The 10,959-nt window shown below is 43.1% G+C and overlaps 1 pseudogene; it reads left to right on the top strand.

The window, feature by feature from the left end:
- Window positions 1–6,129: 6,129 nt before the first annotated feature.
- LOC103082936 (ATP synthase subunit g, mitochondrial pseudogene) lies at window positions 6,130–6,438 on the top strand (annotated as a pseudogene).
- The last annotated feature ends 4,521 nt before the right edge of the window (window positions 6,439–10,959 follow it).

Consider the following 10,959-nt stretch of genomic DNA (forward strand, 5'->3'; position numbering starts at 1 on the left):
CCTGCCTGACAAGTAGTTCTGGGTAACAGCAGAGACACCAGGTGGGGTCCAGCAGTCCCCCGAGGTAAAAAAACAGCACCGGGAGTCCAGGAAGACGAAGGCGCTAGAGTCCACAGGCAGAGCACTGGATGGGACAGAGTCGTAGACAGAGCTGAGGACCTGCTGGCTCCAGCCAGGTACTGATCAACGGGAGCGTGTGAGAAAGGCATCCAAGCCAGGGGTTAGTGGGAACCACCCTCCAAGTTCACACGGGGCCAAGGAGAGTTTACACTTCCTCCCTGTCACAGTGGAAAATTCCCTAATTTCGGGGCACTGGAGAAAGTACTCAGTAGACTTTTGCCTCAGTGGTGGGGCAAAGTGACTCAACACTGGACTCAACATTACTCTGGTCCCACCTAAAAAAGCCTAAAAGCCAGACCCACAGAATCAAACTGTTTCTGAGTAATTTAACAACATTCCAGAACAAAGGTCAAGAATATTTATAGAAATACAAAAATACCCAGCATCCAACAAGATAAAAGTCACAGAGTCTTGGCATCCAATCAAAAATGACCAGACATGCAAGGAAGCAGGAAAACATAAACCATAATCAACCTAGAAAGGACACAGATGATAAAATTAATAGACAAGGACATTTAAGGAGTTGTTGTAACCGTATTCCATATGTTCAAAAACCTAGAGGAAATATTAGACATGTTAGAGACATGAAAGATATACGAAGACCCAAACAGAATTATATACTCTTAATCCAAAAAAAAGGCAGAAAAAGAGGAAAAGGGAACAGAGAGCACACTGCCAGCCTTGACACCAGGCCACGTTAAGTGGGGCCACCACTCGACAGTCTCGGTTCTCTTTCCTCATCCCCACCCACCTCCCCAATCACACCAGCACCCACTGCTTCTTAAATATGCTGCGAGTCTCTCACAGCTGACACCTTGGCACCTGGGTCCCCTCTGCCTGGAAAACCCTTCGTCACACCTTCCCACCTGGCAAATTCCTGTCTGCTCAAGTCCGAAATTCACCGAAAACCACTTCTGTCAGGTCACTGAGTCCTTCCTCAGTGCTCTCAGAAGAGCACTTCCAGAGAATCAACACACTATAATTATCTAGTTTTACATATTTTTATTTATTCTGAATTATGAAAAATTTTAAAATATAAAAAGTTCCAGAGAAGAATATAACAAATATCCATGTATTGGAATTTAATAAATGTTAACATTTGCTCACATATGCCACCTACTTTAAAAAAATAATAAATTGTTTCTAATACACTGAAGAATTGACAACCTATTCAACTCCCTTCATCCACAGAGATAATCATTAATTTGCAGTATTCATAACTTCATTCTTTTACTACTTACATAACTATAAGTAATGCATTATTTTAAGAGTATATTTAGGACTTCCCTGGTGGCACAGTGGTTAAGAATCCACCTGCCAACACAGGGGACACAGGCTCGAGCCCTGGCCCGGGAAGATCCCACACACCACAGAGCAACTAAGCCCGTGCGCCACAACTACTGAGCCTGCGCTACTGAAGCCCACATGCCTAGAGCCCGTGCTCCACAACAAGAGAAGCCACCACAATGAAAAGCCCGTGCACCACAACAAAGAGTAGCCCCCGCTCGACACAACTAGAGAAAGCCCGCATGTGGCAACGAAGACCCAATGCAGCCAAAATAAATTAATTAATTAATTTTAAAAAATAAAAAATAAAAACAAGTATTTGGAGGTACCGGAGACCAATTAGGAACATGCAGAAACTGGAGGGAACACGATCTCTGGAAGAAGGAGAGCAAGGAGAAAAGAGGCCAGAGTTCAGGGCTACCAGCACGGCTGAAAATCAAACAGGAAAATCAGAAAAGGGAGCCCCCCAAACCTACATTAAATTCCTCCCAAATCCTTGGCTGACTCCTAAACAGCATGTGGTGGGATGAGACACCAAGAGACCAAGCAGAAAAATAGATCAAACTCAAAGAAATAGAGAGTAGAAAAGAGGCCGGGGGGCAGGGGGGTGCAGGAAGAGGTTGGTAAAAGGGAGCAAACACTCAGCTATAAGATGAATAAGGTCTGAGGATCGGATATAAGAATATGGTGATTGGGCTTCCCTGGTGGCACAGTGGTTGAGAGTCCACCTGCCAATGCAGGGTACATGGGTTCGTGCCCTGGTCCAGGAGGATCCCACATGCCGCGGAGTGGCTGGGCCCGTGAGCTGCTAAGACGAAGCTTAATTGTTCTCACCAAATGTATATGTGTATGTGTATATATATATATAGCTCTACCTGTGACAATTAACTAGTTAATTGTATACTTGCAACAAATCATCACAATATACTTTAAATATCTGAAAACAGCTATGTGAGGTGAAAGACCTCAGCCAAGACTCAGCAGCCGTCCAGTACAGTGGAGACAGACTCTGGAGTTTAAGTTCTGCCAAACTAGAAGGGTTTTCTATTAAAACCCCAAAAAGGCCATGCCTTAGGAGTAAAAACCATGTTCCAGGATTAAAAGCTATGCCCTAAAACTTAGTAAAAAGCCAAAACAAATCTACCCTAGAAAAGCTCCTACAGGATGGAGATCATCTTCCAGTCATTTAACAGCCTGCCCTAACAAAACTCAACACTCTTTAAGGAAAGATAGCCTAAAACAGAGTTTCTAGAGTATACTATCTACAATGTCCATTTTGCAATAAAAAAATTATTACACGTGCAAAGAAGAAAAGTATTACCCATGATCAAGAGAAAAAACAATCTACAGGAACCAAAAATGACCATACATTGGAACTGGCAGATGAAAATGTCAAAAGAGCAATTATAAATATTTTTTTAATTTTTAGGAAAAGGGAACAGAAGAAATGAACAGGTGGAGAATATTAGCAGAGAAATGCAAACTTGAAAGAAGAACCAAAAGGAAATTCTGGACTGAAAAATACAGTATCTGAGGGCTTCCCTGGTGGCGCAGTAGTTGAGAGTCCACCTGCCGATGCAGGGGACACAGGTTAGTGTCCCGGTCTGGGAAGATCCCACATGCCGTGGAGCGGCTGGCCCCGTGAGCCATGGCCGCTGAGCCTGCGCGTCCGGAGTCTGTGCTCCGCAACAGGAGAGGCCACAACAGTGAGAGGCACACGTACCACAAGAAAAAAAAAAAAAAAAAGTATCTGAAATTAAAATGTCACTGGACGGAATTAATAACCGAATGAGCACAAAGAAAAGCAGGGAATTTGAAAATAGATGAAAAGAAAATGTAAACAAAGAGAGAAAGAAGAATTTTGAAAATACCTACACATTTGAAACCTGTGGGACAACATCAAACAATCTAAAATAGGAATCACTGGAGGGACTTCCCTGGTGGTCCAGTGGGTAAGACTCCACATGCCTAATGCAGGGGGCGGAATTAATACGAATGAGCACAAAGAAAAGCAGGGAATTTGAAAATAGATGAAAAGAAAATGTAAACAAAGAGAGAAAGAAGAATTTTGAAAATACCTACACATTTGAAACCTGTGGGACAACATCAAACAATCTAAAATAGGAATCACTGGAGGGACTTCCCTGGTGGTCCAGTGGGTAAGACTCCACATGCCTAATGCAGGGGGCCCGGGTTTAATCCCTGGTTGGGGAACTAGATACTACATGCACGCCACAACTAAGAGTTTGAATGCTGCAACTAAAAAAAAAAAAAAAAAAAAAAATCCTGTGTGCTACAACTAAGACCCAGAGCAGCCTAAATAAACAAATAAATATTAAAATAAAATAAAATATATATCACTGGAGTCCCAAGAGAAGACAGATGATGAGGCAAAAGAATTATTTAAGAGGCAATGGCCAAAAAGTTTCCAAAGTTGATTAAACACATCAACCCACAGATCCAAGAAAGATAAACACAAAAACAGCACACCTACAAGATTATAGCCAAATTGAAAAGTTTTTAATAAAGAATTTATTTAATAAAAATAAATATACATCTTAAACACAGCAGGAAAAAGTGTATCAGGTAAACAAAAGTAAGAATGATAGCTGATTCCCCATCAGAAACAACAGAAACTAAAAGACAACAGAATAACTTTTTCAAAGTGCTGGGGAAAAAAGCTGTCAACTTAGAATTATCCAGCAAAAATATCCTTCAAAACTGAAGGGCAAATGAAGACTTTTTCAGACAAACAAAAGTTGAGTGATTCTGTCCCCAGTATACCCACAACATGCAAAATACTGAAGGAAGTGCTTCAAGCCAAAGGAATATGATCCCATACAGAAATCCAATCTACAAAAAGAAATGAAGACCTTCCCGACTCACTCTCTGGGGCCGGTAATACCCTGATACCAAAACAAAAGATATCATAGGGGAGGGACTTCCCTGGTGGTGCAGTGGTTAAGAATCCACCTGCCAACACAGGTTCAAGCCCTAGTCCGGAAAGATCCCACATGCCCCGGAGCAGCTAAGCCCGTGCGCCACAACTACTGAGCCTGTGCTCTAGAGCCCGCAAGCCACAACTACTGAGCCCGTGTGCCACAACTACTGACGCCCACGTGCCTAGAGCCTGTGCTCCACAACAAGAGAAGCCACCGACCGCAATGAGAAGCCCACGCACTGCAATAAGGAGTAGCCCCCACTCGCCGCAACTAGAGAAAGCCCACGCACAGCAACAAAGACCCAACACAGCCAAAAATAAATTTAAAAAAATTTTTAAAAAGATATCATACGGGGAAAAAAGGTCATACACAAATATCACGTGAATATATATGATATATGCAAAAATCCTTAACAAAACACTAGTAAACCAAATCTAGCCTTTTTGTTGTTGTTGTTGTTGTTCTGGTTTTTTTTTTTGCGGTACTCGGGCCTCTCGCCGTTGTAGCCTCTCCCGTTGTGGAGCACAGGCTCCGGATGCACAGGCTCAGCAGCCTCACAGGCCCAGCCGCTCCGCGGCATGTGGGATCTTCCTGGGCCAGGGCACGAACCTGTGTCCCCTGCATCGGCAGGCGGACTCTCAACCACTGCGCCACCAGGGAAGCCCTAGCCACTTTTTTTTGTTTTGTTTTTTGGCTGTGCCACACAGCATGGGGGATCTTAGTTCCCTGACCAGGGATTGAACCCATGCCCCCTGCAAAGGAAGCACAGAGCCCTAACCACTGGACTGCCAGGGAATTCCCCCCCAGCCACATTTAAAAAGGATTATACACCCCACACTAAGGGGATTTATCCTAAGAATGCAAAGTTGCTTTAACATCTGAAAATTAATTAATACAACACATCATATTGATAAGATAAAGGAGAGAAACCAAATAATCATCCCAACAAATGTAGAAAAGGCATTTGACAAACTCCAATACCCCTTCATGGTAAAAACTTTCCATAAAATAGAACCAGAAAGCAACGTCCTCAACCAATGAAGACCCACTACCACCACTTCCATTCAACATTGCATTAGAGGTTCTAGCTGGTACTACAAAGAAAAACAAATAAAAGCCATAATAATTGGAAAGAAAAACTGTCTTTATTCACAGATGTTATGATTATATAGACAGAAAACACAAAGGAATATACAAACCTACCATGAGAGCTGATAAGTGAATTGAGCAAAGTTGCAAGATACATGATAAGTATACATAAACCAACTGTGTTTTTGTACATTAACTAGTTGAGGGACTTCCCTGGTGGTCCAGTGGGCAAGACTCCGAGCTCCCAATGCAGGGGGCCCGGGTCTGATCCCTGGTTGGGGAACTAGATCCCTCATGCATGCCGCAACTAAGAAGCCTGCATGCTGCAACTAGAAGATCCCACATGTTGCAACTAAGATGCCACGTGCCACAATTAAGACCTGGTGCAGCCAAAATAAAATATTTTAAAAAATACTTATTAAAAAAACAAGGAGTTGAGAAACAATATAAAAATATTTCAAATAACATCAAAAATATCAAATACCTACAAACATACTTAATGAAAAAAGTGTACTTTTCACACTGAAAATTACAAAACGTTGCTGAGAAAAATTAAGGAAAATTTAAATAAATGGAGAGATATACCATTTGCACAGAAGACTCAAAGTTAATAACTCAATTCTAAAACTGATCTATAGATTCAATGTAATCCCAACCGCAGTCGGCACGACGGGCTTTCCATCATGGAACCATGGCCCAGTCTGTCCGTAATCTCGCGGAGAAGACCCCGGCGCTGGTCAGCACTGCTGTGACTTACTTGAAGCCACAACTGGCCACATTTTGGCACTATGCCAAGGTTGAGCTGGTTCCTCCGACCCCTGCTAAGATTGCTACAGCTATTCAGAGCTTGAAAAAAATGATCAATAGTGCTCAGACTGGCAGCTTCAAACAGCTAACAGTTAAGGAAGCTCTACTGAATGGTTTGGTGGCCACTGAGGTGTGGATGTGGTTTTACATTGGCGAGATCATAGGCAAGCGTGGCATCATTGGCTATGTTTGAAGACCAGTCTTTGCTTTGTTATTTGGGTGTTCTTGGACCATGTGTGAGCAGACTTCTCCTTGAATAAAATAAGAAAATGTGCCAAAATCAGTGTTTTCTCTGTCAAGCACTACATGGAAGGTCACAATTTCTCTTGATATTAAGTTGGGTTGTCTTTTGCTTTAATACATTAATACAGCTCTAAATGCATGTCTTTGCTTAGCCTGCAATTGGAAAGGATAGATATGAATATATCAACCTGGTACATGTATATATGAGGATAGCATTTTACTTTGAAGGCTTGAAATAAATGATATTTAAGCTTAATTTTAGAAAAGTTGGGGAAAGGCTTTGAGAAAACAAGAACTTGTTCCAGTAGGAGAAAAATAATACCATGTGCCAAACATGGTATATACTAGTTAAATCACCTAGTATAAAGAATACAACTTGGACTGTTTTTTTGTTTTTTCTGGTCTTTTTAAAATTTTATTTATTTATGGCTGTGTTGGGTCTTCGTTTCTGTGCGAGGGCTTTCTCTAGTTGTGGCAAACGGGGGCCACTCTTCATCGCAGTGCGCAGGCCTCTCACTATCACGGCCTCTCTTGTTGCAGAGCACAGGCTCCAGACGTGCAGGCTCAGTAACTGTGGCTCACGGGCCCAGTCGCTCCGCGGCATGTGGGATCTTCCCAGACCAGGGCTCGAACCCATGTCCCCTGCATTGGCAGGCAGATTCTCCACCACTGCGCCACCAGGGAAGCCCCTGGACTGTTTTTCTTTGCTAAAATCAGAGAAAGACCCCTTGGACAACAGCAGTGTCTGTAAGTGTAGGGGTACTTTTTGTCAATTTGAATATAGCTTCCCCAAAAGAGACCAGCCGGGTGATATTCTGTGTGTCTTTGTAACATCTTTAACACTAGGACAGAGAATGAAAGCAATGACCTATGTTTTTTTGTTTCTTTCTGTACGTGGGCCTCTCACCGCTGCGGCCTCTCCCGTTGCGGAGCACAGGCTTCGGATGCGCAGGCCCAGCGACCATGGCTCACGGGGCCAGCCGCTCCACGGCATGTGGGATCCTCCCGGACGGGGGCACAAAGCCACGCCCCCTGCATCGGCAGGCGGACTCTCAACCACTGCGCCACCAGGGAAGCCCATGACCTACGTTTTCAATCTAATTTTGACATGTTATTAATCTCTTTTTTTTAAACACCTATTTTTACAAAAATAAAATATCCTATAGATATTTGACAGGATTATAGTTTAGTAGCGTCCATGGGTCAAAATAGTATATTACGTCCTGAAATAAATACAAGTGATTGGTTAAAAAAAAAAAAAAAAGTAATCCCAACCAAACTCCAGCAAAAATTCCTATCCAAATTGAAGAGCTTATTCTAAAACTAGCAAGATAATTTTGCAGAGGAATAAAGGTGGAGGTCTCACACCACCTGATTTCCAGATGTCTGGAAATTTTCCAGATGTCTGTAAAATTACAGACATTAAGACAGCATGGTGTTGGCACAGGATAGAAATATAGACCAATGGAACATAACAAAAAGCCCAGAAATAAGCCTGCATACACATGTTCAATTAATTTATAATGAAGGCTTCCATGCAATTTAAAGGAGGAAAAAGAGTTCTCAACAAACGATGCCAGAATGATTGTATAACTCATACGGGGGGAAAAATGTACCCTTTTCCCACCTCACACAAAAAATCATGCAAGATAGATCATTCATAAAGGAGATCAGTATTTGCTTGGATGTGGAGGGGCAAAAAAGGGTGGGAAGGAGGGATCCAAAGGGGCATTAGGAAATTTGAGAAACGATGGATACATTCCCTATCTTGACTGTGGTGATGATTTCACAGGTGTACACATATGTCAAAACTTATCAAATTTTACACTTTAAACGTGTAGTTTATTATATGTCATCTGTATCTCAATAAAGCTGTTTAAAAGAAAAAGAGCGGGACTTCCCTGGTGGTCCAGTGGTTAAGACCCCATGCTCCCAATGCAGGGGGCCTGGGTTTGATCCCTGGTCGGGGAACTAGATCCTGCATGCCGCAGCTAAGAGCCCACATGCCGCAGCCAAATAAATAAATACAAAAATAAATAAATATTTTTTTAAAAAAATAAAAGAAAAAGAGGAATCATAAACCTGAATACAAAAGCTACCACTATAAAGCTTCTACAAAGACAAAACACTGGACAGTGTCTTCACAATTCTGGTACAGGCACAATTGTCTTACAACACATAAAAAAACGTAAAAATAAAATACCAATTTTGACTTCATCCAAATTAAAATTTTCTGCTCGTAAAAAAATACCATTGGGGGGACTTCCCTGTTGGTGCGGTAGTTAAGAATCCGCCTGAGGGCTTCCCTGGTGGCACAGTGGTTCACAGTCCGCCTGCCGATGCAGGGGACACGGGTTCGTGCCCCGGTCCGGGAAGATCCCACATGCCGCGGAGCGGCTGGGCCTGTCAGCCATGGCCGCTGAGCCTGCGCGTCTGGAGCCTGTGCTCCGCAACGGGAGAGGCCGCAACGGTGAGAGGCCCGCGTACCGCACACACACACAAAAAAGAATCCACTTGCCAATGCTGGGGACACAGGTTCGATCCCTGGTCCAGGAAGATCCCACATACTGCGGAGAAACTAAGCCTATTGCCACAACTACTGAGCCTGCACTCTATAGCCCGTGAGTCACAACTACTGAGCCCACGTGCCACAACTACTGAAGCTCACGCACTCTAGGGCCCACGTGCCGCAATTACTGAGCCTGCATGCTGCAACTACTGAAGCCCGCACGCCTAGGTCCTGTGCTCCGCAACAAAAGAAGCCACAGCAACGAGGCAATGAGAAGCCCATGCACGGCAACAAAAAGTAGCCCCCCACTCGCCACAACTAGAGAAAGCCCGTGCATGGCAACAAAGACCCAACACAGCCAAAAATAAATAAAATTTTTTTAAAAAAAGAAGGGCTTCCCTGGTGGCGCAGTAGTTGAGAGTCCACCTGCCAATGCAGGGGACACGGGTTCGTGCCCCGGTCCGGGAAGATCTCACATGCCACGGAGCGGCTGCGCCCGTGAGCCATGGCCGCTGAGCCTGCCCATCCGGAGCCTGTGCTCCGCAACGGGAGAGGCCACAGTTACCCCCCAGGGGGAAAAAGTTCCAAAAAAAAAAAAAAAAAAAGGATACCATTAAGAAACAAATAGGCCAACCACAAAATAGGAAACAACATTCACCCCTCACTTCCTCTCCTCCTCCCACTCCCTCATTGTTTATGTATGTATGTACATACGCACAAATATCATAAAGGACCTACAACCAGAATATTTTTTGGAATTCCTAAAACTGAATAATAAAGACAATCCAACAAAAAGTGGACAAAAGACCTGACGCTTCGCAAGAGATACACAAATGGTCAAAAAGCATATGAAAAGTTGCTCACCACTGTTATTAAAACCATAATGAAATACCACCACCACCTGAATTAAAATTAAAAAGATGACAATATCAAGAGTTGGTATGCACATGGAGAAACTAGAACTCTCATACATTACTGATGGGAGTATGAAATGCTACCAGTTTGGAAAACTGTTTAGCATTTTTTGTTTTGTTTTGTTTTGTTTTTTAAATTTATTTGGCTGCACTGGGTCTCTGTTGCTGCGCATGGGCTTTCTCTAGTTGCGGTGAGCGGGGGCTACTCTTCATTGCGGTGTGCAGGCTTCTCATTGTGGTGGCTTCTCTTGTTGTGGAGCATGGGCTCTAAGCGCGCAGGCTTCAGCAGTTGTGGCACGCAGGCTCAGCAGTTGTGGCTCCTGGGCTCTAGAGCGCAGGCTTAGTAGCGGCACACAGGCTTAGTGGCTCCATGGCATGTGGGAATCTTCCCAGACCAGGGCTCGAACCCATGTCCCCTGCATTGGCAGGCAGATTCTTAACCACTGTGCCACCAGGGAAGTCCCTGTTTGGCATTTTCTAAAACCAGGGCTCCATGTCCCCTGCATTGGCAGGCAGATTCTTAACCACTGTGCCACCAGGGAAGTCCCTGTTTGGCATTTTCTAAAAACAAATTAAACATATATCTATACTATGACCCAGCAATTCCACTCCTAGATATTTACTCAAAAGATATAACATATGTCCACAAAAGAACATACAATAAACTCAGTGACTTTACTCACAACAGCTAAAAAGTGAAAGCAACCAAAATGTCTATCAATAAGAAAAATATTTTCACACAAAGGAATACTACTCAAACTATAAAACTATAGACAAAGGCATCAAAATCAATAAATTTCAAAAACATTATCTGAGCAAAAGAAGACAGACACAAAAGAGCATATACTTTATGACGCCATTTACATGACGTTCAAGGATGTGCAAAATTAATCTGTAAAAATAGAAATCAGAACAACTGTTGCCTTGCGATTTTGAAGGATGGCTTTAATACCTGAAAAGGGACACAAAGAAAAACTTTTAGGGATGACAGAAATGTTCTATATCTTGACATGAGTGATGGACGCACGGGTGTATACATTTGTTAAAA

This window comes from Lipotes vexillifer, unplaced genomic scaffold (genome assembly GCF_000442215.2).
Source record: "Lipotes vexillifer unplaced genomic scaffold, Lipotes_vexillifer_v1.1 scaffold382, whole genome shotgun sequence".
NCBI lineage: Eukaryota > Metazoa > Chordata > Mammalia > Artiodactyla > Lipotidae > Lipotes > Lipotes vexillifer.